We start from the raw sequence: 8,424 nt of genomic DNA, 5'->3' as shown, positions 1-8,424 counted from the left end.
TACAGCCTGTGTTTCCTCATGACCTACCAGTCAGAGAACAAAACTGAACCATAGTAATGGAGGAGAATGGTATTCTAATAAGATTTAGGCACCTCTGCCTGTTGTTTCCTTGTCCCACACTGAGAACTGTTTTCCGAAAGTTGTGTGCTTATGACCAGTTGATTACAATGAGTCATTCATTTTTCAATCTGCTTGGGTCCCCTGGGAAAATAATTTTTAGAAAGTGCTCAGATGCCTGCAAGCCACTCAACAGTGGTGTGAAGCTGCTGCTGAAACTCTATAGCACCATCTCCTGGTGATGCGCAACCATCAATGCCTCTTCTCTTCCTTAGCTGGTCCACGAGGAGTCTGTTTGACCTGCCTTTACCTGCTCTTGCTATTTCATTCTGCAGAGAAATCTTTGAGTGAGAGACTGCCTCATTATCCAGTAGTGTTGAACTCTGTCATGCAGACCACGAAGCTATGCATTTGTTTCCAGTATCTCAAAAAGAATTTCTGAAGGAGCATTTTCAGCATTTCCTCAAAACTCCTCTAGTAGGACTCAAGCATTAAAGCAGAAGCTGGGCTAGGAGATCTTCCAAGTGACTAGCATTCTGTCCTTTGTCTTTATTCGTAAGTTTTCATGCACTATAACACTCAGGGGTGTCTTTTGTGTCGTGACTGTGATTCTTTTCAAATGGTCACCTACTGAGCAGTCCTTAATGCCATTCATAGTTGCCAAACGAGACAGGATATTTTGTAAGCTTATTTCCAAGTTGGGACTTCTATTGGTTGGAATGATTAGTTCCTGAGAACAGAATCCATTCTAGCTAGCTTGACCATATTTATTAAATGTTATCAGGTAGTTGGTAGTCTATTTCTCCAGCTCTCCAATATTGTGAGGTAAACTTTTGGGGACAGCTTCCAGAATAACACCACCGAGACAAGGGGGCTGCTACCTCTGTCCTACCTAGAAACACACTGCCATGAACTGGAAACTATCCCACTGGAACTGTCAGTGCTGGAATACTTGCTTCTTTCTTCTGATTTCAAAATCATGTTCTATATTATCAACACGTGTGTCATCTTCAGCTTGTTCCCTCTCATAGCTCACTTCTGAATCTTGGTCTCTTCTGAACATAGGCCATATGTTTCCACCATAACTGCAAGGAGTCTTGGGAGATATACTGTTTAGAAAGCAAAATAAAGAAGGCAGGATTTGCAAAGTGGTTACTATCACAGTTGGAGAGGAAGTTCAAATGATATTGGGTGACCACAAATAAAAGATGTCTGCTACAGATTACAAGTAATCTATATTATTTTGGGAAGTTTAAGAAATAATTGTATTAATACAAGCAAAAGCAATAGCAGCAGTTAGCATTTATTAAGCACTTGTGATGCGCTAGGCACTGTGGTAAGCGCTTTACATACATGATTTTATATTCACAATAAGAGTGAAAGTTGATGTTTAAAATCTTATTTTAAAGAGTAGAGAACCAAAATTATCATGGAGGATAAGAAATTTGTCAAAGTCAACCAACTAGTACCTGGTGAAAACAGACTTCAAAGCCAGGTATGTTAAATTCCAACGCTTATGCTGTCTTGCCTCCTTAACTCATAACTTTCTTTTATGGTAATATTGTTATGTACAAAAGCACTTCCTGGAAGTTTTTTTTTTTTAAATTCCAATAACATGTACAGTGTATTAGACCAAGTCATTTGGCTCATTAAGCCTATGCTGGAAGACATATCCTAATAGTTTTTATGCTATCTCTACGTTTGTCTCAAAGTTTTTAATTAGATGAATTTGCCTTTAAAAAATTCAACTTTTTTCCTGCCAGTAATTTGGTGGGTTTTCCTTTTTAGCCCCCCAAATTTTTCCTCTGACTGGTCTTCCATCATTTTCAGGACTGCTGATACTTTCTATTATATTAGGTTTCATGAGAAGGCTTAAATTCTCCTGATGTTATTCTCTGAACATTTTTAAACAGGAGGTATGGCACATTTTAATTCATTTTATTTTGTTTTATTGCTTTCCTATACACGTTTTATATTGCTTGAAAAACAATTCTTTTGTCATTGTCACCTTCAGCCTGTATGCAACCTTGGTAGCCATTTCATTAATCTTTTTCAAAATTAATTTTTTCCAAGTGTATCCAAAGGTAAGAAAATATTTTTAAAACCATCAAAACAATCCTCCCAAACTTTAGTTTTTGGAAACATAGCATTATGAAACTTGACATTTTTCTTTTTTTTTTTAAATTATAGAAACAAGTATTATGGTTCTAGTATTTCTTTTTGATTCTTGCTCAGAGTTTCCATCTCTTTCTTCTTACTTTACCTATCTGTTCTTGCATGTCATCTACTTTTCCCATTAGAGCCTTTAGCATATTAACCATTGTTATTTTAAATTCTTGCCCTGATAATTAAAAAAAAATACAACAACTCTGCCATATCTGAATTGTTTTCTCATGCTTGTTTTATGTCTCCAGATTGTTTTATTCTTGTCTTTTAGTATATCTTATAATTTTTTGTTGAAAGCTAGGCATGATGTCTCATATATTAGGTACTGAGATAAATGGGCCTTTGGTGTGAGGTTTTGTGTTTATATGGTGATAAGTTAGTCTTTTTGCTGTTGCCACAGGTATCAGAGGTTTCAATTTATTCTAGTGTCCTTGAGTTTCCCTAGAAACTCCCCAATAGAGTCTGTGTCTTGCCGCTCTCTCTGTTGTAATCTACTATTATTGTCCTAGAGCCCTGTTGATGTGGTGTAAGGTATTCGGGAGGGGAAGCATTCTGTATTCTTATGATTAAATCGTTATTTTAAAAAACTGGGTCAGAGTCTGTGTACTGTGATATTTATAAGAGTTTCTTAGTCGTTTTGAAAAATTTTATTTTGTTTGTTCTTGTATTGTGATAGGAACACTAGAGGGGGCTGGAGTTGGCTAATTGCCCTTCCCTAAGTCGGATAAGGTGGTAGTACAGTACAATCTGTGACTATTGATGATTTGAGTTACAGTTGTTTGATTTTATGATGAAGTGATACAGGTTTAGTAGAGACTGTACTTTGAGTACGCATATCACCATTATGTTTTTCATGTTCAGTAAAGGATTCAGTAAATTACATGATGTATTCAACACTTTATCATAAAATGGCATTGTGTTAGATGATTTTGCCCAACTATAGGATGATATACATGTTCTGAGCACATTTAAGATAGGCTAAACTATGATGTTTGGTAGGTTAGGTTGTGTTATTAATAGATACCTTTTCAACTTACAATATTTTCAATTAACAATGGGTTTAGCAGGACATAGCTCCATCATAAGTTAAGAAACATCTGTAGTTTAAGGGGAAGACTTAAGTTTTCAGAAAACAGAACACTCTGGGTGTCTTTCAAAGTGGTTATTTTTCTTTTTCCCCTTTCCAGAGTATCTCCAGTTTTCACAATGAGAACCTGGTGAGCTTCTCCCAGAAGTTTTAGTTCTCACACTAGTCTACACTCAGAATCCAGCAATTTGTCATTTAAAGTTTTTATTGTTCCTGCCAGTTTCTGGTTCCAGTGGCTTCTGCTTGTGGTGAGCTGTGATTGTCTCTTATCTCCTGTTTCTCCGGTTTTGGAGACAGCAGTTTGCCCTGCAACCTCTATTCTCGGATGAATCTAAGAATAGTGACTGATTCTTAGCTTTTCAGCTTTCTTCTTGTTATGAGGATGGGAGTGACAATTTCCAAGATCTTCACACAGTGGGATGGAAGTTGGAAGTGCCAGCTTTTAATACATTTTTTATTCTAGAATTATTTTGTTCTTATATTCTTTATATCTTTATTCTCTATTTGATGAGTCACTATTATCATACTTTCCTTTAACTTATAAATATGATTTTCTTTAGTTTTTAAACCTACTTCTAAAAGCTGCTTTGATATTTTTATCTGCTAAGTACATCTAGGTCACTAGTTGACAGCTTCTCTTGATTGTTTTTGTTTTTTGTATGGGCCACACTTTTATGATTTTTTCACATGTTTCATAAGTTTTTGTTGAAAACTTGAAATTTCAGATAATATATTATAGAAAATCTCAATTTAATTCTTTCCTGGGTGTTGTTTCTGTTTGTTTTTTGGCTAATGACTTGTTTGGACTAATTCTGTGTTGTGCCTCTTCTTTCATGGTGTGTAATCTCTGAAGTTTCTGCTCAGGTCTTTTCTTTTTTATTATTATTATTATTTTTAAACCTGACTTCACAGAGTTTGCTCCTATATCAGGTTTGTTTAGTGGTCTTTCAATAATTAGGCAGAGGTTGTCCTCACTCAATTTGAGCAATTAAGGCCTCTGCCTTTGTTCGTGGATCTGTGTATGAGTTGGGGAGAGTTTACTGGTTGTTCTTGCCTTTTCCTTTCTGCTTGTAGAAGGGCTCACATTCATCCAGCAACAAGCAGGTAGCTGACTTCTCTGGTCTTCCCTGAGAGTGTGTACACCTTTGCACATGTTCGCTGCCTTTCTGACCACCAGGGTTACCTGGGAGCTTATGAAGGCCCATCTGGCTGCCTCATTTCCTGGACCTTCCTGTTGAATGTCTGCCTCGTCTGACTGTTGCTTGCCCCAACTAGGTTCACCACTCCAGGCTAACTGACATTGGCCTTCCTCACTTGTCACCAAAATTGCTGCTGTTTTCAACAGTCCCTAGAATTGTGGGGATTGTTTCTGTGCTCTGCTGAATATCAAGTCAGTCCTTTACCCTTCCTGCCTGAGAATCTGTTGGATTTCATGGCTCGCCTCATTGTAGTACACAGCTGGGCACACATGGAGAGGTGGGGGCATGGGATGGAGGGGAAAACTAGTAGCCACCCAGGCTCAAATGCCACAGAGAAGTTCTTACCTGAGGTTCAGTAGTTTTTCTTGTGCAAGTTCTTTTTAATTTGGTTGATGCCTTTGTTCTATTTTCAGTGTCTTTAACTCTTTGTATTTGACAAATTTATCCAGTTTTATCATTGCTTTTTGGGCAGATTTGCTGAGTCCCTTACTCTACCAGCCTCACCAGATCATACATTATTATTTTGATTTCCTTAAGGCAAATTGTTTGCTGATTGGGTTGGGAACCTGGGAGCCTAAGCAGGTCTGTAACGGTTATTGAGAGGAATGGAAAAGGAAGCTGACTACAAATGTGTGAAAGAACTGGTCGATGGTTCTTACATTCCAGCAGAAGTTGCGGGATGGGAATTGATCAGGGTGTCATTTGACATAGTATTGGGATTTATCTAGCATACCACTACCTAGATGAGAGTCGGAGTCCAGCAACCCAGTTTAACATTGTGCTGGTGTTGGACTTTATCTGGCCAGTTGCTCAGAAGGCACTGGGGCAGGAGAAAACTAAGGGTGCTAATGAGAGTGCAGTTCAGGTGATTAACCTTGGGGGTGAGATTGACAATGAAAAGAGGGAAAGCTATGACAGAACTGATAGCCCAGAAGAACCTGAAGAATTGAAGTGCTGGAAGGAAGCACTGGTAAATCTGAAGAGAAAAAGATACTTTCCTTGAAGTCATGAGTGAGTTGGAAGTCATTAGGAATTTGAGGTCAGAGTGGTTATGGACCAGAAACCTCAGAGGAGCCAGTTATTTACTACCAACCCTTCTTCCTAGCAACTTCAGGTATGGGACAGCCAAGAGCATCCAGTTTGGTGGACTGGAGGAGAACTGTAATGTCCATATGACTGAAAAAAATCATGAAAAGAGAGTGGAGTCAAGTACTAGTGTTTTATTACTTAAGCTTTACTTTCCATTTTCCCTTCACAAATTTGTAAAAACAAAAACACAAACAAGCAGTTTATTCTCTGGCATCATGGAGTTTATAGTCTAGTCTTCCTCTTTGAGCTGTCAGGAGGGGTACTATGGCCTAGTCTTCTCCTTGGGATCTAATCCATGTCTTTGACACGAAAGGCCCTTACTGCAATAGGTATCCTTTTATGACAAACCATGGAAGTAAGATTTGGAACATATAAAGATGATTAATCTTATTAGAAAATTTGACCAGATAGTCATTAAAAATATGTCACACCTCTAATCCCAGTGCTTTGAAAGGCCAAGGTAGGAGGATTGCTTGAGGCTAGGAGTTTAGACCAGCCTGCACAACATACCAAGATTCCAACTCTACCAAAAAAACCCAAACAAACAAAAACCCCAAAAATAATCTCAAAACCTAGCTAGGTGTGATGGTGTGCACTTGTAGTCCCAGCTGCTTGGGAGGCTGGGGCAGGAGGGTTACTTGAGCCTAGGAGTTTGAGGTTACAGTGAACTATGATCATATCTGTGAGTAGCCACTTTACTCCAGCCTGGGTGACTGAGACCCTGTCCCTTAAAAAAAAATTATATATATATATATATATATAGCTTAGAAAACAGTATAACTTGAAGAGATTATTTTAGTATTTTGCCCCTCAAAAGTATTTCTTTTTACAAGCTGGCTCATTTGACATCCACATAAGTAACTGATTTAGTGCATCTGATACAATTGTACAAGCTATCCCCTCCCACTCTATTTTTAGCCTTTTAACAAGCTGCCGTGGCATCAACAGGCATAACTGTGAAGGAGTTAGGTCTCCTGTACTATATCCTTGGTGCATAGTTCATTTCCTTTATCTTTGTTGATTCTTAGAAAGACCCTTAACTAGAATGTATGTGAAGCAAAGCTGTGGAATTAATGTGTGATTTTTTTTTCTTTGAAAAGAATACTTGGTTTGTCATTAATGAACTTAAATCAATGGTTTCATAATGAATTCGGGCTTTATGATTCCATGTTGTTTAAGCTTTTGGAAGCAAATGTAAAAATTTAAAATCTGTTTTGTTGGATTAATTTCTATGGAAACTAGTTTAATTATGGATCATTAACTACCTCACTTCAATTCTAGTTTCATCAAAGTTTATTTTTTGAACTCAAAAATATTCTAGCATAATAAATGCCTCTGGAAAGATCTTTGCTCTGCCGTCAAGGCTCCTGATGGCCTGGGCGGAGCCTAATCAGAAATAACTGACCATCAAGTGTTCACCTTTTCTGTTTTTTTTGAACAACTGATAGAAGAGTTTACTTGAAAAAGTATATTTTCTAAGGCATGCATTTAAAAATTAAATGGTTCCCTACCTAACGCACAGCACACATACATGCACATACCATGTCAAGCTTGGGCTTTTCATAAAATAATAAGCAAAACTTATGTTTTATATGAGATTCAGGCATGCACTTGCAACATTGCATGGAAAAATGAAGATTTGAATGTGCATATACATTAAATGTATATGTGTACGTTTAACTGACATGCTTAGAATTACATGGACCCTGTCATCCCCGAAGTAGATTTCGTTATCTTCCTCATCTAAGAAACAACATTTCTTAGTTCATCCTCGTATGGAATTCAGGTGCCAGCTTTTTACCTTCATAATCTCCAAATCTAAGGATAACATTTATTCCTAAAGTTAGAAATTCAAATGCACAAATATAAGCAGTGGAAACTTCTATGTTTGTGATAAATAAGTAACTCCCTATTTCCTAAGCTCCTGGGCCTGGTGCAGTCCTCCCCTTGGATCATTCTCAGCGATCCTCTCCCCAACCTCGCCTGGGTGACGAATCTGCAGAGCTGCCTTACATGTGTTGGCCCCAGGACTGGGGAAGGCAGCACCGACATCTGGCCCTTGCTGCTGGCTTCCCTCAGTAGCTTCCTAGATTTTTTCAATTAATGTCTACACTCTTTAGATATTTATACTGTACCCTATCAATCTTGGAATGGGTTTACCACGTTCTTATGTAATTTTCATTGTTTCTTTCTAGCAATGAGATTCCTATCTCTCTTTATAGAGGAAATTTCTCCACTTCTAATTTTGACCTTGAGAAATGTGACTTCCTAAGTGTTTTTCCTAGTTTGGGGAGAGCATGCTCTCATAGTTTTCATACTTTCTTTGGTTGATTGAATGCATTTTCTATTTTATTTTATTCCATAAGAGTGATTGAGGGCACTAACATGATGCAGAGTGTGGAGAGAATTTATCTTACTGTGTCTGGGCAGTGAACAGTTTAAGTGTTCATAAATAAATTATTTTATTCAGAAGATTTGTCTTTCAGGGTGTCCACAGTGACTTTGGTAGATAAATATTTTCTTAAAGGTGATGTGTCTTTATACTTTTTGTAGAATTTTCAGGTGGGACATAGGATAATTTATTCTTATTAAAAAGGAAAGATCACTTCAATATAGTGCTAAGAATACTGGGATTAGATTGAGAGAATTGCATATAGCCTGGTTCAAATTATAAGTAGAAAGCAAATATATAGCACAATATTTTCCTTCAATCAAGACCATTTTCTTCACCTGCAGGACTGGGTTTGATAAATGATGTTTGAACTTTTTTTTTTTTTTTTTTCAAAAACTTTGGAACCATTTCTTAAATGGAACTATTGCTATTAA

This window comes from Microcebus murinus, chromosome 1 (assembly GCF_040939455.1).
Source record: "Microcebus murinus isolate Inina chromosome 1, M.murinus_Inina_mat1.0, whole genome shotgun sequence".
Classification (NCBI taxonomy): domain Eukaryota; kingdom Metazoa; phylum Chordata; class Mammalia; order Primates; family Cheirogaleidae; genus Microcebus; species Microcebus murinus.
The sequence above is the reverse complement of the archived record's forward strand: the minus strand, read 5'-3'. Positions refer to the sequence as shown.